This window comes from Lolium rigidum, chromosome 1 (assembly GCF_022539505.1).
Source record: "Lolium rigidum isolate FL_2022 chromosome 1, APGP_CSIRO_Lrig_0.1, whole genome shotgun sequence".
In the NCBI taxonomy this organism is placed as follows: domain Eukaryota; kingdom Viridiplantae; phylum Streptophyta; class Magnoliopsida; order Poales; family Poaceae; genus Lolium; species Lolium rigidum.
Window position 1 is genome coordinate 37,277,532 of NC_061508.1, and position 26,810 is coordinate 37,304,341.

General features: G+C 44.5%; 1 protein-coding gene and 1 long non-coding RNA gene across 2 annotated transcripts in view; one reads left to right on the top strand and one right to left on the bottom strand.

Annotated features, from left to right (window-relative positions):
- Positions 1-26,810, bottom strand: part of LOC124685219 (protein FIP1-like) — a 79,470-nt gene that overhangs the window by 5,656 nt on the left and 47,004 nt on the right. The window lies entirely within an intron of this gene.
- LOC124685220 lies at positions 18,930-20,382 on the top strand. Its single transcript, XR_006997325.1, has 2 exons — positions 18,930-19,341; positions 20,077-20,382. It is a non-coding gene; the product is annotated as an uncharacterized LOC124685220 (long non-coding RNA).

The following is a 26,810-nucleotide window of genomic DNA, read 5'->3' on the forward strand; positions in this document are numbered from 1 at the left end:
ATTTAGGTCATCCCTTGCTACTATAGACCGTATTTCCTTCGAAGTATGGTGTCCGGACCTCCGACAGGACAACTTTTGAAGCTGCACTTAGAACCAAAGATGGCCATGCATTTGTTGTTAATGTTACCAACAGTAGCTGGCGAGAACCTATATCAACGGAAGATTTTGGAACGAATTTGCTAGAGTGTACAATTTTAAGGTTGGCATGGAGTTAATTTTCAGAATTAACTCATCCGGTCAGGATACTCTTGTAATAAGCTGGAGCCGAACCACTAATCCATCCGGGTAATTTTCCACCTTTGGACGAGAATGATTGATCATATTAATTATTCCATCTTATGTCGATTATTTTAATTATGCGAGCTTACTACCGGTTGTCCGTACTGAAGCGTGACATTGTTGACTCGCTCGGTACTACTGATGGAACAATGATAAATTGGAGGATGATGCATACCGTCATTCTTCGGGTGGACAACTTGGACTACCTTGTTGAGTACCACAATGCTTGGAGATTATGATCAAGGAGCACTAGTTGTCCCAATGCTGCATACTCTGAATTGGACAAACAGCGAAAATTACAACAAACACGTGGTAAGCAGTAGATCATATCATTTCATTAACTTTGCGACCTACATTACGTACAAGTGTTTAACTAAACTATGTCTCTACTGTTGGAACAGAAAATCCCTAGCCGTTTGGTTCCTAAAGATATGGAACAATATGGTGCAATCGGTATTGTGTGCCATCCCGGTACTTTGGTGCGTGCGTCCTACGCAATTTCTTCGACGATGGTCGTCTACTGCGTCAGTGGGTGGAAGGAGTTCATGGACAAGGAAAAGCACCTTCAGATGGGTGACAAGATGTTGTTCTTGCTTTACACGGGAAATGCAGGGGTTTACTTGTTTGCTACCCATGTGCACGAAATCGATGCGGAGTAGCTAGTCGGTGATTCATGGTGCCTGTGTGTCCAACTATGCAGCCCCTTTAGGTTTAAATTAAGTTGTAAGACTCTTTATGCGATTGTCGATTTTGCTTGTGTTAAAACAATAGTTAGTCATATCGTGCTTGCTGGTTGTAATCGTGTCAAGTGTCGATTAATTAAAACCATTGTCAAAGTTATGTTACCGACATGTTGGCTTTCTTATATCCGTCCATATTTTTGCTTATATTAATTTGCTCTTAAACCCTTCTGGATAATTCAATGACAAGTTCGAGATCGTAAACATCTAAATAAGAACATTTCAAATGTTTGGAACAAAACATATAGTTATATGCATTACATGTTTCTATCAATCAACATCACTATCTTCTTCCGAATTTTTTCCCTCGTCATCATGTATGTTCTCTTCCAATATGAGACTCTCTTCCTCATTCTGTAGTTCATCTTCGCTCATATCCATGTCAACATTGGGACTATCTTCCCCATTCTCTAGTTCACGAATTGTACGAGCATCATGAATACGTACAACTTCATCAGACACGATGATCATCCTCCTCCGCTTCCACCTCTGCTTCCTCGTCTAGGTCGACAACATCATGAAATGTATGGTCGACTGAACCTTCATCCTCCTGGTATGCGTCTTCATTCCGTACAAATGCATCATCGTTACCATCTTCTAATTCTGGAACGTCGTACACGTGTCTATGGATGAACTTCTGCACCACTTTCCACGGATCACCAAAATTTGTATCCTCCAAATAGAAGCATGTTTCAGCTTGACTGACCAATATGAATGGTGAATTCTTGAACCATAGGACATAAGTGTTAACGCTTTTAAAATAACCATCATCTTTTATCTTGGAACCCCTGCTCGCAAGGTCGAACCAGTCGCAACGAAACAAGTACACAGACCTGTCATCGTGCTTGTTACTCCCGTACTGCAGTTCAAGAACTTCTTGCAGAACACCATAGTACTCGGTCTCATCTGCATCACCAAAAGATCCCTTAGTTGCTACGCCCGAATTTTGAGTCTTCAGGTCTTTATCCCGAGTAAGCGTGCGAAACCTCGCACCCTTTACGTTGCAACCAGCGTATACTACTACACGCCGGTCTGGCCCAGCGAGCCGGAGACTTCAAATCTTCGATGCATTGTCCAAGCTGTCTCACATGGTTTGCAAACCAACCTGCAAACTCTCTACGAACCGTCTCCTCGATGTCACGCACACCCCTACCTCCCAATTCTTGTCGGAATTCAACTGAAACATAGAAAAAACACATATGAAATACGGGACAATTATGTCCGCAACATTGAGAAGTAGTTATTAAAGTGAAGCTAACTACTTACTTGATATAACGTTCTACATCGTCACAGTTGTTCAGCACATACCAAACCATTGTGTCAAATTCCTTGTCAAAATGTTTCAAAATGGATTTCCCAAGACCTTTAGCTCCAACTGAAAATACTTCCATCTCGTCACGATCAGGTTTTCGCCGTATGTCTTGGTTCCTATCATCTTTGTTAAATCTTGTTTCTGTGCCATCCTTGAAAAATCTAGAGCAAAAAATCAAACACTCATCAACAATGTAGCCCTCTGCGATAGAACCTTCTGGCCTTGCTTTGTTACGGACCGTAGACTTTAGATAACCTAATCTTCTCTCAATTGGATACATCCAACCATAATGAACATGACCCCTCAAAAGAGCCTCGTCAGGAAGATGAATAGCTAAGTGCACCATTACATCAAAAAAAGCTGGGGGAAGAGCTTCTCAAGTTTGCATAGGATCACAACAATTTCAACCTTCAATCGATTCAGCACATCAACTTTCAGGGTTTTGGCACACAGCTCCCTAAAAAATCTTCCTAGCTCTGCAATAGCCACATACATTTCCTTAGATGCAATTCCCTTGAGCCCAGCCGGCAACACTCGCTGCAGAAGTATGTGGCAATCATGCGTCTTCATACCGGTAACCTTACAACCATCAATATTCACACATCTTCCCCAGTTTGCGCAATAACCATCTGGGAACCTAGTGTTTGCCAAATACCTACACAAATGTCTCTTCTGTTCATTCGAAAGCTTCCACGGTGCAGGCGGCTTCGCATAAGTTACTGCTGCATCATCATCATCCTTCACAATTTTCTTCAACCAATACTTCTCCCAGATTTTGAATTTCTTCAAATCAATTCTAGCACTAACAGTGTCCTTATTCCTGCCCTCAAGTTCAAGTAGTGTACCAACAATATTGTCACATATGTTCTTCTCAATATGCATCACATCTAAGTTGTGAGCTATCTTAAGTTACGGCCGATAGGGTAGATGATGTAAGCTGACTTTCAGGTGCCATGTTGGTTCACCGGGTACAGTTGCACGCTTCCGCTTTCTACTTATTGGATTTTTCCCATGTTCAAAATCCTTAACCCTTTCTACCTACCCAGCTACCTCTTTGGGTGTGTACTTCCTTGGTGGATCTCTAGTCTCAGTTTTACCATTGAAAAGTCTGCTTCTCTGTATGGGTGATTTTTATCAAGAAATCGCCGATGCCCAATATATCCAATTTTGTTTTTCAAAGATTCAGCGCAAGGATTCTCATCGCAATGCACACACGCATGAAATCCTCTTGTGCTTCGGCTCGACATAGTGGCATATCCGGGATAATCATGAATAGACCAAAGAAACGCAGCATGCAATGGGAAATATTCATCTGTGCATGCATCAAATGTCACGCACACCACTCCATAGCTGCATCATATCTTTTATCAGTGGCTGCATAAATACATGAAAATCTTTCCCTGGGGAATACTTTCCGGGGATTAGCAATGCCATCATGTAATTCGATTGATCCATGCACATCCATGGTGGGAAGTTGTAAGGAATCACAAAAACAGGCCACATACTTGTAAGGATTACTCATACTTTCAAAGGGACTGAAGCCGTCCGTGGCAAAACCTAGTCTTATGTTACGAGGATCTTTAGCAAACCAATCAAACTTGCCATCAAAGTGCTTCCATGCCTCACCATCAGCAGGGTGCCTCAGTACATTGGGCTCAACAACCCTCTTCTCTTTGTGCCATCTAGTATGTGTCGACATTTCCTTTTTAACAAATAGTCTCTGCAACCTTTTAATTATAGGAAAGTACCTTAACACCTTGTGACGGATTTTATTTTTTCCAGTAGGGTCTCTATATCTTGATAATCCACAAACATGGCAGTGCGTATCGTCCTTGTGATCTCCCCAAAATAAAGAACAATCAAACTTGCATGCATGAATTGTCTCATAACCAAGCCCAACATCAGAAAGAACACTCTTAGCATCAGCATATGATTTGGGAAAGTCCACATCTGGCAAAGCTGTACGTAAAAGCTGAAGTAAGAGATCAAATCCTCTGTTTGTTATCCGGCTGTATGATTTGACATGAAGGAGCTTAATAATGAACGACAACCTAGTGAAAGTGGTGCATCCCTTATAAAGTTCTTTTTTCGCTGACTCAATTAGATTAGCATACATATTTGGCAGGTCAGGACCTTTATTTTCAGACTTCTGCAGTTCATCGATCATACTAGATGAATCATCAACATAACAATCACCATTGTCTTCCTCTTCATCGTTGTCACTATCATACACACCATCATCGTTTCTATCCCGCCCTTCGTCATCACTAAAACCTTCCCCATGTCTAGTCCATCTTGTATACGTCATGGACATACCTGAACAATTGCAGTGATCCTCGACTGTTTTTATATCCTGACGTATCAGATTTAGGCAGTCCTTGCAAGGGCACAAGATTGGTTCATCTCGTATTGTCCAAGTGTTCTCGCGCAAACTTGATGAAATCCCTAACACCTGCCATGTACTTTGTTGTGAACTTCTTGGTGCCATCGGTTATCCAACTTCGATCCATTGCCTACAATTCAGTTAAGAACATGCCAACGTTCTTAGAACAGATCTTGACAACTGATTAAAAAATCTAGACCTAACGAACAATCAGGAGAACTCACCGATGATGCGTCTCGCCGCCACCACAATGGAGCCTTCACGGATTTCTTCTCAACTCGACGAGAACCCTAGTCGATTCGACTGTTAGCAAGATCAGCCAGATAGGCCGTGTCTGCTAGCGGCGTGACTTAAACGAGGCACCCTCGGCCGACATAAATATTAATAAGGAAATTATTATGTCGTAACATCTAGATCACACCATTGAAATAAATATATAGAATAGACTAGTTACGGATCAAGATAAAAATTCTATATCTACCTTAGCGGTAACACTCCGCGTCGGTCACGCCAAAGCCCTGGTTCGATTCTTCCAAACCACAATTTTTTACTTAATTAAATATGTTCCTGACAAGTGGGTCACGCATGATATATAAAACTAATAACATTTAATAAAGTAACTTAGTATTATTGACCTGCTATGTGGGTCCGTTGTATATGCAAATCACGGTTTACATACACCACGATCTTTGATTTCGTCACCTATTAACGGACACGATGGAAGCCCTTCCCGCTTGGGTAATGGGTGACGATTTTTTGTTGACGAAAAAACATACCGTCAAGCATTACCTTAAATGCTTGACGAAAGATGAATTCGTCACCTATAAGGACACATCCATGACGGTATGCATTTTTGTCACCAGGGTTTTCGTCAACAAATCCCCCATCTCTTGTAGTGTTGTTCACCCACCATACTATTTATATTTATGGAGAGACACCTCTAGTGAACTGTGGACCCCGGTCCTTTCCTTTACACAGATAAATTCATCTACTGCAATCATGTTCTGTTTACTTTCTGCAAACATCTTTTTCCACTCGATACGTCTAATCCTTTGTGTTCAGCAAACCGGTGAGATTAACAACCTCACTGCAAGTTGGGGCATAGTACTTTGGTTGTGTTGTGTGCAAGTTCCACGTTGTTGCTGACACCGGTAGTGCATCCTGCCACTAGTCAGCTAGCAACACCTTCAGAAGTCACGCCTTTCTCCTACTGGTCGATTAAACCTTGGTTTCGTACTGAGGAAAAACTTGCTGTTGTGCTCATCACACCTTCCTCTTGGGGTTTTCCAACCGCTTCCACTACAACGCTCAACAAGATTGTCTGACGCCATCACCAGAGTACCATCAGTGTGGTGCAGATGGATCTGGTGGATGGCGCCTCTGTTTGGCGAGGAATGACTCTCTTTCAGCGTCGGTCCCTTCACGAAACTTATAGGGTTTAACCTCGGGAATTAATGTAGTGGCGCACGGTACGGTTGGGCTTGCCGTACCGATGCCCGTTAAAGCCACTAGAACAGCCTCTTCGAGCGTAGTCAACTTTGCCATGCTCCTGACGTGATTTTCTTCAGTAATTGCAGGTCCATTTGTTATTATGACGTGATTTCCTGCACAACATCCAAAAATAGAAGAGATTGCACATCTTTGCATTAATTATTCATTGGTGTAAAGTTGAGAGGTAAACTTAGTCAATTTCTTGACTTAGCTAAGGGTTTAAACGCGAGAAAAAGTGGCGTATTTCACAACCATCAATTATCTGTTGGGCTTATACGGGATCCAACTTCATCACTTTGGTCCCAACAACATCTCATAGATTTCCGCCGTCACAGCCCTCTGTGAGGGCTAGTTGGGCATCCGCCCTCTCGTGAGCTTATGGTGCGCCAAGTTCCACCTGAAGTAGCTGAAGAACTCGGCCGAGTTATTGCGGGAGTGTGGCGCGGAGTCCATCACCAAACAGAAATTGGGCTATATCCTAGATCTGCAGCTCGCAACTTCGGTAAAGATGTGGCAGAAGTCCTTCTTCTATTTCTGAAGCGAGCCCTCCTTAACGGGTTTGTCGGCCTGACTGAGTTCTCGACAGACCCGCTGAAGAGGGGTGACCTCGGCAATGTCCATGTTTATTGATTTGGGTTTCAGGGAAAGAGGGACGCTGGTTATTTTGCTGGCTTATCACACAAACAAGGAAGTCTGATGTTATTGATGGAAGAACACAAAGTCACCGAGTTGCTAGAATAGATCTAGGGTTACGGTGATTGTGCTCTGAATTAATATCCCCGTTGGGTCCTCCTGCTTTTATATATAAAGTTGGGTCTCAGAGTCCAGTACGGGTCGGTTGACAAGTACAAAGACGGGCCTATGCCAATGTCGGCTACTTGATGGGCCTTAACTTGCTACTTACTTCTAGTTCCTTGGCTTCGGGTGCTTCCATATCCTCTACTTCATTATGGCTTCATGGGCTCCTTCCTGGATCGATACCAAGGACGCCAAAGATGCGGACCCAATAAGTCATCCCCATGTCACCCGCCCCCTCTTCAGAGGCATGATAGCTAGGGTCTCAGCAAGTACGAGAAATGCGAAGAGCGGTACAAGCTGCTGGCGAGGGTGAAGTTCCTCAATAAGGAGGGATTGTTGTGACTGAATCTCCTTATCAGCTAGATGTCCTTCCAAATCCAGAATATCTAGGAATGCTTCCTAAAGATGTTCCACTAGTCAGGAAAGAACATCCTCAGACGGGTTTCCGAAAAGGGCCCTGTCTGTCAGAGTTGTTGAACCGAGTGGCAGAGATTTCGATGCGCATGGTCATCTCTCCCTTCGAATTTGGTTATCCTCTCATAGTTGTTGGAATCTAGATCCCCGGGATAATCTCGCCTTCTCTTGTTCTTCTCTTTATCTTCTTCCATAGATCCCTTTTTTACGCAAATCGTTCCGCATAAGTTTCCGCTCTAGGAGGGAGAGGATTCTAACGACTAGGCGACAAGTCGGCCCTAAGTAAGGGAACTGGCAAGAGACGACTCTGGCGACAACGAGGTATAGAGGAGTGAACCCCACATCCTTGGATACCCTCTCCCTACACCTCATCCCTGCTTGGAGAAGAAGAAGATAGCGGTTGAGGAGAGTGGATCCTCTTTGGCTGGTTTTCGAGGGATCAAGGCCTTTCATGCATAGAAAAACTAGGGAATTTTCACGCTTTTAAATAAATCTTGTCAAAGTGATTGAAGTTTCACTAGTGTTTATGGAATTGAAGTAAATCATCAAGTTGAGCGCTATAAAGTTCAATGCGATCTTTGCTAGAAACCATGTTTTGGGGGTAAATGTGATTTGATATATGTGTTAGATCAAATGGAACTAGAATTAAAATAACAACAAAATATAGGACGATCAAATACCAAATCTTCCAAAGATCATAATATGATACTCTTTGCAACAACTTATTGCTACAAATCAAGTGCTAAACAAAATACAATACATAGAATAACCAAATCCTTATCCATTTATTTTCCATATCTATTCTTACAATGATCCTCGTGATATTTCTTAAGCTAAATTCTTGAACTCATGACAAAGAGATCAACATTAGTGTTGTCATCAAGTATTCACTTATTCTATTCTTCTCTATCAAAATACATTCGCACCACAAATCGGGAGGGAGATATCTATCCATATGTTCAGATCATCAGATCATAACATCACCTTCTTTTGAGTTAGAACCTTCAGATATAATCCATTTAAACTTAAAAGTGGGGAGGTAACTCTATCTTAAAGGAAATATATATAACCATATTCTTGACTTTAAGTTGTAAATAAGAAAACATTTAAAACCAAAGAAGTCGATGAGAGCCTTAGGCTATAATCAAGTTAAACTAGAATTTACGAGGTTAAATCAACCCTAAATTAACTAGAAAAATTGAACTTAAGAGATAAACATGGAACCATGAGACTAGAACCATTCTAGCAAAGGTTTCAAATGAGAAGTCTTGTGGAATAAAGGAGCAAGTAAAAAATCTCTAAGCTAAATGAAGTTCTAAGAGAACATGGTAGAACAAGGTAATCATAGACTTTGACTAGCCAAGTGGAACCTAAGCCTATTATTATTACATATATAAAAGCTGACCCCATTTGCTAAAATTTCAGCAGTTTGAGAACTGTAGATGGTAGCTTTTTATCCAATCATGATTTAACAAGTCAAGGATTTCTACTGTAGATGGGCTCATGCATTCCACTTGGGTTAAAATAAGCAGCCTAGTTCCACCGCCAAACGAGGAGCTTCTCTTGGCAGTTTTTCTTCCCTCGCCGCTTTGATTGTATCCTCCGGATATCTCCCGAACTCTCCCGTCTCTTCATGTTGTTTCTATGTAGAGTTCTCCACCAATCCATTGCCTCAGAATGCTACAAACAGGACGCTACATACATGACGCTCCAATCGATCAGACCCTCGCCGCCGACAAGAAGCCACAGAGCAGGAGGCCGCGGCCGCGGCCTCACCCAACCCCCTGCAGCTTCGGCCGGTCGGATCTGATGACGTCCGCCGCGGCGTCCTACTTGGCTGCTCGCCAGGGTCGCTGGCCCTCCACATCGGCGGCGGCGACCACACGCTGCTCGCCTGGAGAATTGGTGGAGGAGCCGCCTTCGCGACGTCAGCGGGTCGTGAGCGGCGACGGAGAGGAGCTGAGCATGCGATGGGCGCTTACCTGAGCAAATCCTTGACTGGCAGCAGCAGCAGCATGCTTATCCTCTGTCCTTGGTAAGTCTTCTTTTCTCTGTATCCCACATGAGCAGCGCAGTCACCTCCTGGGTCCTCTCAGACCTCTCTCCATCTAACACAGCCTCCATCCCCTCCCATGCCCCCCTCTCCATTAACATTCTGGAGTGATTTTGTGCTCAGATCTGACATCGTGGTCTGTATTTTTTTTGCTCTATTTGTTCAGAGTTCAGGCTGGATGCTTTGCTCATGATTATTTTTGATGTACTGATAAGGCCAGAGCTGGGTGAAGCAAATCGAACTTGCACTCTCCAAGATTACTTTGCCTCTGCCTATTCCTAACCACATGGACTATATTTGATTTTCTTTGTTCAAGGAAATATGAAATTGGTGGCTGTTGCTTGCCACACACAATTAACTGTTGTTTAATTGATATGGTCTTTTACGAGATAGCATAAATCCATGATATACTGTATTCCTTAGAATTTCACAAGCACCAAATAATCTTTCTATGGAATGTTTCATTATGATAATATTTTTATGGTATATTACTCTTCTTCAGTTGATAATTTTGGAGATTTGGAAGCTGCTGCGTCCATCGACGGAGGACGAGGAGGAGAACGGGGCGTTCCCGTCCAGGGAGTCAAGTCCTTCCATGGGTGTATCAGTTTCACACGGAGGAATGAGCAGGTAAAATCTCATTTATTTTCTTTTATATATGTTGAATTGAACCCACAAACCAATACACTTTTTATCAATCTGTATGCCTACGAGCACTATTCATTTTTTTTTTGCATATTGTTCTTAATCTAAGTAGCAGGTTTGTTTGGGAACTGTCCTCCTTTCAGTTTGCGTAAAGTGATGGTGCTTTGTTAGTTCATCACTTCCTTTTGCACATGGGCTGCAAAGCTAAAAATTCATTTATGCCCAGTCCGACCTCTCCGGCCCCTTCCTCCTCCTGCGCTTCTTTGTTTTTAATCTTTGGTATGACATCCATGGTTCTATGCTGAATATTTTCGCTTACATGCAGATTAGAGGAAGCCGGACATGCAGGTTTTGCTGGTCAAGGACCTATCGCCTCAGAGATTTCAATGGGAACTCCTTGTGCATGTTGTTGAATCTAGGAATGCAAAGATAAGCAGACACGGCAAAATGTGTACGAGTTAGACTTCATTGTTGTAGACCACGGTTATTGATTGGTAAATATATCATATCATTCCACGTTGTGCATCCCAGTTGCGTGTAATTTATTTCCACTTTTCACAGTGTTAAGAAACCACTACTATAAATGCTGATCGATTAATGACTCTAGCCATGTGCTTCGTTTTCTGTACAAAAGAACAGACATAGTAATGCTTCTGAATCTGTGGTTCCCTTAAATTATTTTACCTTATGATGTTATTAACAAATAATTATCACAAGTAGTAATTCAACAATATAAGTATTTATATATGGGTTCACAAAGTGATGTATTCTTCTAGCTTACACAAATTGTTGCTGCTTGCCTTATGATTCTTATCCACAAGAAGTGTCATCTTTTAACACTTCTACTGCATCTATATGCCTGCAGCTGACTGAAGTCGGAATAATGTTAGCTCATTCATTTATGGCTTAAGAATGGACTTTTGTTAACAACAAACTTTTCTGCTCATTTGTTTTAACTTTTTTTGAGAATTTTTCCTACACATAGTCTTCTCTTTCTATATCCATTTATGCCATATAAGGATCACTTCTTCAATATCTCCTTCCAAATTCATTGACAAGTTGCTCTTTTCAGATTTATTAATCCGTTTTCCTGTACATTGAACTGGTGTCAGCTCTAAGGCCAGGTTCGAATGATTCTACGCAGACTCCTGCAGGTATGTCCTATTTTGTTGGTCCAGGGCATTAACATATTTTGTTCAAGATTTGATTTAGAAGTTATTCTTCATCACATCAAGACAAATATCACCTTATATTTTGTTTGGTTTGGGGCTTATAGCTTATTTCTTATCGCAGATTGTTGTTAACACACCGACAGCTGTAATTCAAGAAAGTTGTGTTCAGGGAAATTGATAAAGAACAACAATATAACTTACTATTTTTTTCCATTCTATACTTTGTGATTTTAAAAACATCTTTATTGTTAGCGATTACCATACGAACAATGGTTATACGATATTATTTTCATATCGTTTTTTATTTAGAAACTATCAGATTGGTCATTCCAATTACTTCAAGTTTATTTCTAGAGCTGCTAGGATTATTTTATGGTTCCTTACTTGCATCCAGACTGGCCATAGATTTCTATGAGCATACTGCAATGATACAGTCTTAATTCTAATATATAGATGTTTCGTCCCAGCTCTTCTGGCTCTTATGCTACACTTTCCAATCGGTGCTGAGAGTAATGTTTTGTGAGGTTTTTCGTCCTACTAGGTGTGTGGGTTTTACATTGTCTTGCAGGATCCATGCCGTGTTAGTCAAAGTCAAGGCATTGCCGTCTTGAATATGTTGTTTGCCATGTCTAGAGTTCTGACAGTTTCAACCATATGAGTCAGTTTTTTTGTTCTTTCTGTCCTCTGCCTTTGAGGACAGAGCATTTGTCCTCATTTCTGCTCTATTTTTTCACAGTAAACATTTTCATGAGAGGTCGTTATTAGCAAGCTGAGGTAGGATAAGCTTTTGCCAACCGCAGGTATAAAGATTGAAGAGGTGATAACGAGGCTGGGAGGGTAACAAGGATGGGCAACGGTGCACCCTATATAGGATGGACCTTCCCAGGCTGGGAGGGTAAGGGCATCTCCAACGGGGCAGACCCAAATACAAAAAATCGTCCGTTTGGGTCTTTCCGGACAAAACCTGCTCCCAACGGGGCAACCCAACTTAAAAACGGACAGGTGCAACGTCCGGTCTGACCCAAAACTGACGCAAATTTTGGAGACTTTTGGGGCGAGCCGGACGCACGCGGATGTCCACTATATCCGCCTATGTCCGCGTCCTGGCCCATCTGACAGTGACACAAAATACAACCACATGCGCCCCCACCCTTCTCTCTCCTCTGGTTGCTTTTTTCCAAGGAAAAGACCATCGCTCCACACCGGAATCGATGTCGACTAGCCAAGCTCCGCCGCCACCCTCGCCTGGAGGCCGCCGCCGCCTCCTCCTTTTTTTCCAGCCCTGCTGGAAGTCGCCGGAGCAAAAAAGGGCGCCGCCGGCCTCGACGTCGCCGAGCAAGACGAAGTCGGGGCGGAGCTCGCTGGGCCGGGACGGGGACGGGGACGGGGACGGAGCTCGCCATGCGTGCTTCACAGGGGCGCGACGGGGTGGAGCTCGCCGTGGCTAGCTGCAGCTCCTCGGGGCCGCCGCTGGCCGCGCCTCGCCGCCGTCGGCATGGGGCTGGCCGCGCGGGGACGGCCACGCCTCTCCACGGCGCCACCGCGCGGGCACGGGGCCGGCCGCGCCTCGCCACGCCGCCGCGGGCACGGGGCGGACCGCGCCTCTCCACGCCGCCGCAGGCCGCGCCTCAGGCCGCCTCCGCCGCCCGCGCTGAGGAGCTCTGCTGCTGTGCGCGCCTTCGCGATTGCCGGCGCTCGCCGCCCCGCTGTTCCCTACCCGCGCCTGTTCTGGACGCTCGCCCGACGCCGACGCGCAACAGAAGGTGGCCGAGCCACGCCCGTGCTCGACGGCCGCGCTCGACGCTGCGCCCGCGGATGGTGGCCGAGCCGCACTGTACGGTGTTCGCGCTCGCCTCCTCGCCGCGTGTTGTGATGTGGTCCGCCGTGCGCGGCCCTGCTGCACTCGACGGCGCGCCCGCGGACGGTGGCCGAGCTGTTCTGGACGGCGTCCGCGCTCGCCACCTCGCCGCGTGCTGTGCTCCGCGGCGCGCGGCCCTGCTGCAATGGACGGCGCCTTGGCCATGCTCGACGGCTTCGGGGCGAGCAAAGCAGCAAGCTCCAGCAGCTAGCAGCCGCGCGCGCAGGGAGTAGCAGCCAGACATGCACACACGCAGGAATCAGCGCCCAGAAAGCTGCCATCTGCGCATCGCGCCCCCCTGCGGGTCAGTTTCGTCCAGCTTCCGCCGCGCAGCGCTCGCTCTTCCATCAGCGGCGCCGTCACCACTGCTGGCCGCGCCGTCCACTCCAACATCTTCCGTGTGAGGCCCTCCTCTTCTCAGGCTCGCCGCACTCCGGCTCACCCGCGGCGGCCTCCTTCCGTTCCTATCGCGTTCCTGGCCGCGCACACAAGCACGGGGTCGGCCGTGAGCACGTCGGCTGCGAGTCGCCAACCTTGTCGCCGGCCACCTCCATCTGGCCGCGCGAGGTCGACGTCGGCTGCCCCGCGCCTGCGCTGCTCCGGCCTGAACCACGCCCGAGCTGATTTGGGTCGTGGCTGCGCGTTGGGAAATAAAAAAGGAGCCGGACGTTTGTGGAGGTCCGCGCGATATCCGTGTGTCCGCCGCACAATCCAAACGGATAAAATACACCGTCCGTTTGGGTCGCTGGGTTGGAGATGACCTAACAAGGAACAGGGAGCATAAGCTCCTCAAAAGGCAGAAATCATTTTGAGTTTCTCAAAGAGCCGTGAGTCTTGGTCTAAGCGTGGAATTTGACCTGCTCGGAGCAGTGCCTTTTAGTCTGAAGGATGAGATTCAATTTTCTCGCTATAGGAAGTAATAATTAGTATTTCTGGTGTTTGGATAATGATGTATATGTGTCTTGCTATTTTAGTTTTGTAATGAGCAGTTCCACAAATTATTGAATTATTTTTACCTTGCACTTGGTTCTTAGATTTTCTCTTATTTTCACTCAATGGTGTTGTGTCATCTACTGTTTCCTAATTTGACAGATAACAACTTACAAACTCTAGCAGATAATATATACTTCTGTGAACACATAACAATACCAGTTTCCGTAATATTGAAAATTGGTGTACCTGTATAACCAGTACGGTTATCAGTTCAGCTATAACAGCTCTGCTGATACTGTTATTTTTTATAACAACTATATAGCAAGTTGAATAGGAGACACTTTTTTTTTTGAAATCAGGAGACACAATTTTTTTATTGAGTGCAACCTTTGAGTGTATACAACAGCTCATTTGGCGTTGCCTCCACTTTGCCTCCTAGAACCAAACATAAGAACTGGTTGACATAACCAAAGACAAAACTCTGAAAGTAAACACGAGATTTTCCAATGTATACGACACATTTGTTTGAGACAATGATACAACTGATTTCCTAACAGTTTGGTGTGGATGATGATAAAGATAAGACATCCTTGGGCTAGATGATCAGCTTGCGCCTCCAACTTGCTGTTAGTGGCGGAGTAAGATGCAACTTATCTACAAATATACCATTTTCATATCAGGCCATGTCTTCATGCCACTTGCTTGCATTGCAGGCAGTCCACGGGCGCGGCGTGCCGCCGCGCTCAACTTCCTAGTATGACTAAAGAGACCTTGTGAGTTCATTTAAACCATATCATTAACAATGCCAAGTGGAACCTAAGCCTGTATGACTAAAGAGTCAACTTGGCTATATATGACTAAATAATCCTTCCACAATTTTTTTAGGGAAGCAGCAGGACATTTCCGCGAGGCTTTATCAATTACCAACTAATATTACATCGTTTATGAGTTTGCTCAAAACAAAACTAGGGGCTTCATCTAGCCAATTACAAGAATCCTCATTGGAAAAACTAAATCTAGCAATGTCATGAGAAACATGGTTTGCTTCCCTTAAAAAAACTCAAGGAGACAATACCGATTAAAGACACTAAGTCAACGTAATCAGCGTAGACAACCACAGATTCGTGCCACCACGCTTCCTCTCCCATACAGGCTTTGATAGTTTTCGTAGAGTCCGGTTCAACTTGGATAGAACTGTATCCCATACTGCTTGCCACAGACAGTCCTTCCCGCATCGCCAACGCCTTCGCCATCACAACTGATGTAACATGGGACAGGTAGACACACTTGGCTCCGAGAAGATTACCTTGATGATCTCGTATCACTGCTCCTACTGAACCTGCAGAGATTTCATCATGAAAAAGAGGCATCTACGGTAAGTTTAACATGTCTTGGATAAGGCCTACTCCCTCCGTCCATAAATAAGTGGACATGTAGCTCTAAACTTTGTCCATAAAAGAGTGTACTCCTATTTTCACAATGCATTTTAATTGCTTCTCTCTCATCGCACGGAAATCAAACCCAATAATATTGAGCACATGTTCTTATTGTTTTCTACAAGAACTTAGCTCATTGGAGGTGAAATAATTAAAGAGGAGAGATGCATCTTTTCAATGCATTTTTCACTTCACTTCATAATTTATCTTGAAAAACCCTGCATGTACACTTATTTGTGGACGGAGGGAGTACACCATTTGGCACTTGTAGGGATACTTTGCCGAGGTGAAGCTTTGAGCTAGTTGGCTGTTATCCCAAGAACAAACATCTTGCATTTGAAAATAGGGGGACACTTCCATCATGAGTTCGTCGTCGTCTCATCCACCATAAGTACTAGCTTGCAATGCCAATGACCTCTTTTAGTCACATATCAGCGAAACCTGGAAAATATCTACTATACTAAACGTGAACCAACTCGATTTTTCTCATAATTTTGGGGTCTGCCTAGGATTAACGTTTGGTTTTCTGCTACCTTTTTCTGTGTAAATTTCGGAGCTCTCTAGCAATTTTATGGAAGATTTGAATGCATTCAGTGCTAACGCATTGCTTTAGTAGTACTACATTATTTTGGTTATTTCGTTGTGTGGCTGTAGCCCTGACGAGAGAGACTGTCAAAGCGGTGGACATTCATGACCCTACTGATGGGTAGTCATGCCACGTACTTACTTTTGTCCCCTACGTGTAGTTTCTCTAGAAATTTCACCACTCTTCATATTTCTTCTGCTTTGGTTCTCACACCTGTGCTTCTCCCGAGAACGACATCCATGATCTTCCATGCGAGGGTTTGCTCCGACGACGCCGCCCCTGTTCTTCCGCTCTCCGATGTAGACCTCCCCAGGCGCCACACCGGCAGGGAGCTTCGCCAACGCGCTGCTCCTGGCCTCACAAGAACGTCGCGTCCCGCTCCGTGGAGGATGTCGACGGGTACCTCGGCGAAAGTTGCCCCAGCTATCCTCTGCCATGGTCTTCTTGCTGCGAGCTCTCCCACGTCTGCCTTCGTGGCTGGCGCCTGCCTCGGCGTCCACGTCTTGGTGACGTTCCCGATGATGTCGTGTGCGTGGCTGCTTCACGATGAAGGCGAGCACACGCTCGCGCTGCTGCTGCGGGGATTGCTTATCCGGATCGATTCTTCATGGGCCTCCAGTTGGGCCGTATGAGGTAGGGCAATAACGGTTACCAGAAGGGTAATGCCCACGTCAGTAGTCCCCGAGTGTCTAGCCGAAGATTTTTCGGGTAGAGACTAAAGCATGCCTCCGCTGGATGTTCTTATCTTGATAGTTCTTGTCCGTCTTACGTCAGTTCATCTTCTTCTATCGGGTGCGCGTCCAGCGCTTCCGATGGGAGTAGCCCCCGAGTCTAGATATGGATGCTTGCAATCTGTGTGTAGACTCAAGTTGTACTACTCGAATGTCTTCTTCTGCCGAAGTTTCTTGCAAGTCTTCATAGGTCATCCGATACATGCATATCAGGGCTTGTACTTTTTAGTAATGTTTGAACACGTAAAGGATATTGAGTAACGTGTCCAGCTTTGTTGGTTAACTGCCGTTGGCAAAACAACGTTACTCTACTCAGAATCAAGTCCCCGGGCATGATCCTGGAGTGTAAAAAAGTTTTATCGGGTGCGCGTCCAGCGCTCCCGATGGGAGTAGCCCCCGAGTCTGGGCACGGGCGCTTGTGACCGGGTGCAGACTCGAGCTGAGCATTCCGTTCTTTTCTTCAAATACTTCTTCACGCCCTTCTTTATGAAAAAATCTTCGAGTTCACGTTTATCGGGTGCGCGTCCAGCGCTCCCGATGGGAGTAGCCCCCGAGTCTAGGTGCGGATGCTCGCAGTCCGTGCGTAGACTCAAGTTGACCACCCGACAGTTTTGTTCGTTCCTTCGGATCCCTCAATCAAGCTTTTACGACGTCATTGATGACGTAACCACCGTTGCAGTCCTGACTTGACAGGACACGACCTGTTGGGCCCATCCTACTCCTGCGAGGTTCTGTTTTTAAGGAATGACCGCTTCTTGCGCGCAGTTACCAAAGCGTCTCCTCGATTCCCGCGATTGTTGATGAAAAAGAGACTTTCAATAAATTGGAGACACGTACCCGTTCGATCCTTAGTTTTGCATCTTATAATCTCTCGTTGCAAATTTTCTTCTCCCCATACTCCATCCTTGCATCCTTTTCTTCCCCATTCATCTTCTTCACTCAAAACCACTGCGCCGCCACCGCCGTTTCCAGATCTCCTTCAAACCCCAAGATGGTGAAGAAGAAGAACTCCGACGTTGCCATCAGCGCTGCGAGCAGCGGCGCCACCGCCAAAGCTCCTCCAAATCTTGCGAAGAAAGGCACCCCAAGCGCTCCTCCCCTGACTTCGGCGCCGTCAGCGCCGTCGAGCTCCATTGCCGGGCCCAATCCCGGCGATTGGCCGGCGTCGACAACTACGAAGCATGATGAGAAGAAGGCCAGGAGCCTCGGATTGATCTCTCCCGACGAGGGGAATGTTATTCTCCCAGGTGCGATTTCACGGCCTAATCCCCCCGCTGGTTTTTCCGTGATGTTCTTATCGTTCTTGTATCGAGGTCTTTCGCTTCCTGCTCACAAATTCCTTCGCCATCTCCTTCGAGTTTACAAGATCCAACTGTGGCAGTTAACTCCCAATTCAATCCTTCACCTTGCTATCTTTATAACTCTCTGCGAAGCGTTCCTGGGCATCGAGCCACACTTTGGTTTGTGGAAGAAAATCTTCTTCGTGAAAAGGTACAACAGCAGTGGCGGGTCCTTTGTTATTGGTGGAGTTGGTTTCGTTGCCCGTAAAGAGGTTAATTACTTCAACTTTCCGATGAGAGAGTCCGTGCAAGGATGGAGGCTGAAGTGGTTCTATTAGAGATTCTTCAGCAGTCGAATCCTAGCTTCCTCGCTTCTCTGATGTCCTTGAAGCTAAGCCTAAGCAATCTTGGAAAAATACCATTTCTCCTGATGAAAAGCCAGCAGTCGACAGGTTATTTGACAGATTCCTTCGGATCAAGGAAGCCGATGGTCAGACCATGACAGGCACAGAGGTTGCTGCTGTGTTCTTGAAGCGTCGAGTTCAGCCGATCATGGTTAGAGCTCATCTGATGTGGCTGTATTCGGGTCCCAAGGACGAGACTAGGATAAATGCTGCCAAACTATCTGAAAAGGAACTGCTTGACGAAGTCCGACGTCTTACTCACTTCAGCCAGGAAGATTCGATCCCTCTTACATCTTCCCATTTACCATTTGATGTTGATTACCCGCCAACCGAGGTAATTCCCTTCTTTCATATTCTCATTGTGTTGTTTTTCTTGATTAATTCGACTGCCATTGTCCTTACTTGGCGCAAAGTACTGCAAGCGGCACATAAACCGTGGTCACCAATGTTCAATAAAGCATGTGGAAGGCCAAAAGGTGACACCCACCATTGCAGAATAGAGCCATGGTTGTTTCTTGTGGTGTATTGTCACACATCCAGGTCGTGGCTTGACAACATCCACAAATTGCATCCATGAGCTCTTATTCTTAATTGTTAGTCCTTAATGCTTTAGGTGTTCTATGTGGTATGGTCTGATGGAAGATTCAGGTATGTCTTCACTTGGTATGACTTGACATGTACCGCTTCAACAATATTTCCCATAAAGTGGGTATTACTGCATTAGTGTTCTTTTTTAATTCTTTCTGGAATTGAGGAAGTTGTTTATTTTTAATGCAGATTAACAAGTTCATTATTAGCAAATGGTTGGATCACAATTGAGCTTCTGGTAGATCAATTATTCTAAACCAATGCTTCTTTATTTGTGAAATTAGTGCACACACACTGGCACATTTGTTATGCAGACCGTGCCCTTTTTTACCTGTTTCTTATCTTCCCAGTCATATCTCTGCTTGCATGACAATTACCTTTCGTGACACAATAAAATTAGTGTTGCCTGTGAATTTCATATAATTCCCCTGAATTTAGTGCCCATGAGCAATTTCATGCTGTCATTTTAGATTTTACCTTTATGTCGCGTAACCCTCCTTTTGTGCCTTTTTGTTTCTTCAAACATTAGAATTGTAGTTAGCTTTTTTCACTAATCAGTATGTTTCAGCCTTTGCGGTGATACTGTTTTTATATGACATGATTATGTACTTTGGTCTCACATGTTCATAAAGTTTTGTATGTATACAGATAGAGGATATACGTAATCTGATTTGAGTTTGTCGTTCAACCTTGAACAAATAACCCACCTCCATGTCACGCCAAATAGTATATGTGCGCAAAGAACTATAGTATAGTTAAGAATCACTAGAATAGTGTTTGAACGTTCTACATTGAATCAACTGACTATAAGTTCAAATAAATGAAGCAGATTGCTGTACTATAAGAGGCGGAGTTGATAAAGCCAATACCGCTAAGAATAAATACTTGATGTAGGCTGCCACTTTAGTAGGCATAATTTTTATACTTCTGAATGAAACTAATATTTATATGGTTTATTGGTTCTATTTTTCAGATCATAAACCACTATTCTGTTGAAGGAAGAAACTCCATTTGGTGGGAATAAACTGATAGCGGTGGCAGCTTACTTGTAATAGAAAGTGGTGCTCGAACTCATCTCACTAGAATAGCCGTTTACTTCAAAATTGTAAATCAATCTTGTTTGTTGCAGCTTTGGGTGCTGCAACTTTAAAGTTCAAAATTTGAGGCCAGGCATGTATTGTATCATAGGCCATTGATTTAACCTTTGACTTCAACATCTGCCTGCTGATTGCGTTATGTGGAACTGATATATAAAATTGGGTTTTTAGTCTTGGCTGAATATTTGACCACTACATTGTAACAGTGTAATGTACAAATTCAATTGTGGTGAATCTGGGGCGCACAGGACCAGCAAGGAGGCGCCCCATGGGGCGCCCCAACCACTAGTCACTATTATGTGAGATACTACTCCTGGTTGGGAATGCGTGCTATCTCAGCAGGATATTGTTTCCTCTAGGCGAAACAATCAGAAGGTATAGGAATCTGATTCGCAAAAAAAAAAGGTATAGGAATCTGCACGTATCATTATAGGAATCAAAAGGTATAGGAATCTGCACGTATCATGTCAGATCCAGGCCTTGTCAGCCCGTAAGTAGGCCCCACGGTGGTGTAGCATTATTGTTAACCAAACTAACTTAAACTAAAGATCGCCGTTGGGTCACAGGCACGTTACTGAAGCAAGCAAATGGTTGAATGGATGGATCGATCTGTTGACTACAAAATTCAAGCCAGGCCAAAGCACCCACGCCACGCCAGTCCGGAAAAAAATCGAATCGAGCTAGCTACACCGTTAAGTTGGAGGCCAAACAAGTCGATCGAGCTGCTTTCTTCAAACACAAAGGAATGAAATAAATTGCTGTTTTCTTGGCCATTTTGATCGCACATCAAAAAATATGGATGATTAAAAAGGAATAATGTGAAAAAGCACTAGCTAGGAGTACATGCAACTACTCTCGGAACATTAGACTCGAAGTCAACACAAAATCTTATTCGAATAGCAATGTGCTATATTTTACATGTTTCAGTAATATCCGCCCTTATTTTGAGTGTATGGGTGGGCAATTTGCCTGACATTCTACTAGAGAACGAAAACACGGTATGTCTGGCTTAGTGACGCAACAGTCGCATCTTCTTCTGTATGCTTCACCTTTGGTCTTGCAGTCCCTAATCACACAAAATTTGAAGTGAATCTTGCTCTCATCTAATGATAATTCCACCGCAGTCGTGTTGGCACGACCGTCTTGATATGTCCTTTGGGTTTCAGGACGGCCTACATAGATATATGCAAACATTATATAGTCGTGACAGCGCCTGATATGCAAGTATATATATACCACCTCATATACATGGAGTAATAGATTTTTCAGAGATAGTGACTTGCTGCGAGAATATAAAGAGTGTGATAGTTCAGATATATATACAGTTCAAAAAAATATAGTCCAGATATGATATGCTTACATTGCCCACCAACAACAAGGCACGCCATGAACAAAAGTGCAATCACGTAAACCACGCTGCCCCCCTTCATTGGAAGTTTTTTCTCGATGAACTTGAGAAGATGGTGTTTCAAACACATCAGTATATATAGAGAGATAGTATCGATCCTAATTAACTGCGAGATCTGTTACCCTAATTGATAAAATTATATTAATTGGCACATTCCATACATACATGAAGAAAAAACCCCGAAATGATATATATGCCTGCGATATGATTTTCAGATCGAACAATTATAGTACGTATCATTATTACTAGAAAGGTTGGCGCGGCGCACGCTGCGCCCGTGGTGATAATTATTTAGAAGAAGTTAATAATAATTTTTTTGGAGACAATTTGTCTTCACAAGACAACAATATGTTTTCCAAATAAAGGAACAACAAATCAGGAAGCATTTTTTTGTAAAAGTAGTTAGTAGTAATTTTGCTAAAGTAAATAATGGTACTTTCGCAGCATAAAAGTGGTGACGTATAATTTAGCATTTTTTTCCGAAGTACTGCAATGTTGGAACATTGTAAATAAAAGGGTCGTTTGTATCCGAAATATGTGCTGAAAACACTGTAAACGCCTGTTAGCATACATGTTTGGTGATACTATTTGTTACATATTTTTTAGACGTGCATTATTAAGCACTAAGGAACATTTTTTTGCCTAACTACGCTTAATATATATAGCAGCAGAAGGACAGTAATGCTACAATCTCGAACCTTTTTTTTTGCCTAACTACTCTTAATATATATAGCAGAAGGACAGTGATGCTACAATCTCATTTCGTGGTTCCCCCAAAAATAGTAGTATAAATATTGTTCCAATGAATATGGCGGTAGGCAGTTTCATCTAAAGCACACACGATTTGTTTATAGCAAAATAAAAATACCTGTTATATTACCCAAGCACACACGATTTGTTTATAGCAAAATAAAAATACCTATTATATTACCCCGTCGAACCCTCCCATGACCTCTTGAAGACAAATCTTTCATGGTCGCGAATACACCAAAAAATCTGAATAGGGAACAATGCATCCGCTGTCGAACCTATATATCTTCCTCGTCAACCAAATTGTCACCAATGGTGTAATTCCTAGGGTGACATCATAGTATTCATGGACCAGTTCGTATATTCCGCCTTTGCCCCAGGAAGAGTTTTTGTCATCCATCTCTTATTTTTCCTCAGCCTGCTGAACAGTTTGGATGGAGTTTGGATGGCCTGAATCTCTTTCAACATTAGTTGCACATAATTAGATAGATGCCTTCTCTTTTGAAAATGCTAGAGGTATAAAACAGTTTACTGAATTCACCAACTTCATCAACTGAAAAAAAAAAATACAAAATCTGCAAAATACTTATGAACACTAATGAAGATAAAGGATCCACTCAATGTCAAGTGAAAGGTTGTCAGTAGAACGCACTCATGCATCACTCACTCATGTAGCAAGTAGTAAGAACCCTGAAAAACATAAGACCGTGGTATTTTTAAGTTCAAACAGAATATATCTGTCTGGTGTCTTGATGAGTGCTAAAATATGTGTAATCTAAACTTGCTGTTTTCAGATGTAGTATAACTGTATTTCCTTCAAACTACGATTCGTCCTGAAGTGGTTTATATGAATAATTTGAGGAAAACAGGCTTAATGATCCAATTTCAAGATCATGGAAAAGTAAAGCTGAGATGTATTTTTTATTAAATAAAATGCTGCTTATGAATCCATGGTTTGAGACCAAGAAGCGAAAGTGCCTGGTCACATGAATTTGTTGGGCTTAAACATGCCACACGAGCAGGACCAAGATAAGCACGTGACAAAAAAAAAATTATACCCTATATAAAAGTGTTACAGTTTACCGATTCTTTAGCCATGCCACGTAAGTGATTTTCTACTGTTCATCACGATTTTAGCGCTGCAGATGCGAACAATTTATACTGTGTTATTATTATTATTCATAGGATGTCACCGGTTGTTCTACATCTCTTTCTCTTTTTCCTGTTTGCTGCCGGTTCCTTCAAATTTGGTTACCGGTTGATAGCCTAGATAGTCACGTTCTCATCCCACCATCCCGAACTGAGCGGAGGGGCAGTTCTCGGTTGGGCGGTGGTCAAAGCGGTGCACAGTTTCGCATGGATACAGAAATCTCGAGACACTCCTGCCCCACACGACTCTCCCGAGTTTAAACTGGCCGGACTTCCAAGCGCCGGGCAGGACGAGTTCTTGGCGGTTATTTGTGTCGGATACTCCGCGTGCTCGACGGCCGGACTAGGAGGAAGAGCCACGGCCGCCGTTTCCTCAGCATCTCGATTTATGTGGTGCAAGTATGACCACCGGCATACAAGGTGCGGGAGTTCCGGAACATGGAGTTGGGGTGGTCGATGCAGTCGACGCAGCAGCCGCTGCGGCGGGGGTAGGAGGCGTGGGTTGCGAGCGGGATGGACTAGGAGGCGTGCTGCCGTGCTGGGGAGTTCGCCGAGGACGGCGATCCTAGCTGGCCGGGGCACCTATCTGGGGAGGCGAGCGTGCTGGGGGAATTCTCCAGGGGCGGCGGCTATCATGGCTGCCCGGGCGGATATCTGGAGAGGCACGCTGCTGGCTCGGTGGTGCTCATCCAAATTTCACCGGACGCTTCTCCAAATTTCATCACCGGAGAAACTAGACGAGAGGCTAGCCCATCCGCCCCTTCCCCTCCTCCCGTGATGTTCCGCGGTCACCCCCAAGCTCGCCTACCCGGATCGAGCCGAGCCCGAGCTTCCCGTCCGCCAGGCCAACCTGTCTCCTCCCGCTATGCCTTCTTCACTGACCTGCATCACTGGAAGTTGCACGGTCTCTCCCATGACTTGCTCCACCGGCAACCACACCCAGGGGCTGGAGTTTAAGCTCCATCTCCAGGGGCAGATATTCAGGTTCAAGCTCCATCTTTAGGGGCGGATTCAGGTTCAAGCTCCATCTTTAGGGGCGGATGTTCAAGTTCAGGTAACAACATGCGATTTGGATCTTCGGAGAGGGAGCAGTGTTGTTTGATTGGCTTTCTCCTCTGTTCCTTCTCCTGATATCCACCCCCATCTCCACCAGGTACTCCATCGTGCCTCTTGTATACACCATGCCAGTGCACAACGCAGGACACGTACTCTTTTCTCTTCAGCTGTCTTTTTCTCCTCACTTTCGATCCCCTTTGCTCATGTAGCTATCGCTTTCTACAGAGCAGAGGTGGTGCAGCCCCCGATTTGATGCCACCACCGCCTAATCGATGCAGTTGGCCGCTCTTCCTCCTCGTCCCGCCCCATCTGTACACCGCAGCTATCACTACGTCAGGTGCTAGAATTGCCGGCACTACTCAAATGTGCCTGCGTATGTTCTCTTTGCCGGCATTTTTTCGGCAGGTGCCAGTAAAAAGTGTTGTTTTCTCGGCATTTTTGAAAAAGTGCCGCTAATTCCTAGGTTTACCGGCAGATTATCGACATGCCTGCAGTTGTTTTTGTGGCATTTCCCGAAAAGTGCCGGCAATGCATAGTATTACCGGCACTTTGTCGAATGGCCTCCAGTTTATTTAGTGGCATCTCCTCAAAAAGTGCCGGCAATTCACAGTATTACCGGCGTTTTTTGAAACTGCCTTTAAAATACACTCATTACAGGCATACAGTAAGTGCCGGCAATTCCTTTTGCTGGCATTTACCGAAAGTGCCGGCAATTCCTTTTGCTGGCATTTACCGAAAGTGCCGGCAATTCCTTCTGCTGGCATTTACGAAAGTGCCTGCAATTCCTTTTGCTGGCACAATTCCATGTATTACAGGCATTACAGGTATAACAGATAGTTCAGAAGCAGATAATAGGTCCATACATAATATATACATATAGGTCCATACATAATAATGCCCACTGGTAGGCATCAAAAGCAGTTCAGAACTTATAGGTCCACATAGTTCAACACTTACCAGGTTCTTAGATAACTAACAGTCCATAGATAACTAAAAGTTCTTAGATAACTAACTTGATGACTCAGGAGAGTTTAGCACTTACTCTGATGACTCAGATGAGTCAGACATATCAGAATCAGAGTCATCACGTACACTGTGGATCATCAGTCCAAGCTTACCTTTCCTCATAAGGAAGAATTCAAAGATGCAGATGTCTCCTTCTTCGATCTCATATGTCTTCATAGCTTTGGACCATCCAGTTGCTATGATTGCATTCTGGGCCTTCCCCTTTGCCATCTTCATGGTCACATCAAAGCATGCATTGTTGTCTGTGTACTCCAGACCAACGGTAACAGCATTGTCTGGAGCACGGTCAATGAACTTTTTCAGGTACTGCTGAGTGAACTTCGTTCCAATATCCTGTCAACCATACAATGTATCCAATCAGTTCCAATCAGCAACAGTAACAGCATTGTTATGTAAATATTAAGGAAGGTTAGGTTTTGTATTTTTACCAGCTTGCATTTATTTTTGACCACTGATGATTTGGTCATCCTGTAGACATAGTACTCAAAATCCTCCTTTGGAAAGTGGTGGCAGTGGTCATTAAGGAAAGTGACTTGACCTTTTGTCAGGTACATGCACTACAAGAAAAGTTGCCATGGCCGACGAAGTTGAAGTCGCGCCGTGGTTGCTGGTGTACCATGGCCGACGATTTTGGTCCCTCCGTGGTGCATGTCAAAACTTTTTTTTCTCGTTTTTGAGGCCACCTAGCCCGACGAAGCGGCCAAAACGTGGCGTATGGTGGCCCGGGACGTGGTGCATCTCGAAATCTCGGGTTCGCCGGCCGAGTCAACGCAAATCCGCACCGCCGAGGGATGTAGGGCCCGGATGGCAGCCTCTGCGGCATTGTTTTTTTCTACATCGCGCCATCTCGTTCAACGTTCTCCGATCGAGCCGTTTACGATGTAGGATCATGGGTCCCGCATGTCATCCTCTATGAACAAAAATTCTTTCTATTCTTGGATTTTTTTGACCCCCTGATTTCTGGCTACTTCCTTTTTCTTTTGATCCCTTGCCGCCTTGGAAACGTTGAGACCGGCTGTTGCTAAATGGGACCCGCATGTCATCCTCTATGTGCAATCAACTTTCTTTTCTTGGAGTTTTTTTGGCACCTCAAATTTGGTCACTTGCCTTTTTCTTTCGATCCCCTGCCGCCTCTCAAACGGTGATACCGCTGCGCTAGCTTGGGACCCGCATGTCATCCTCTATGTACTATAAAACTTTCTTTTCCTGGATTATTTTTGG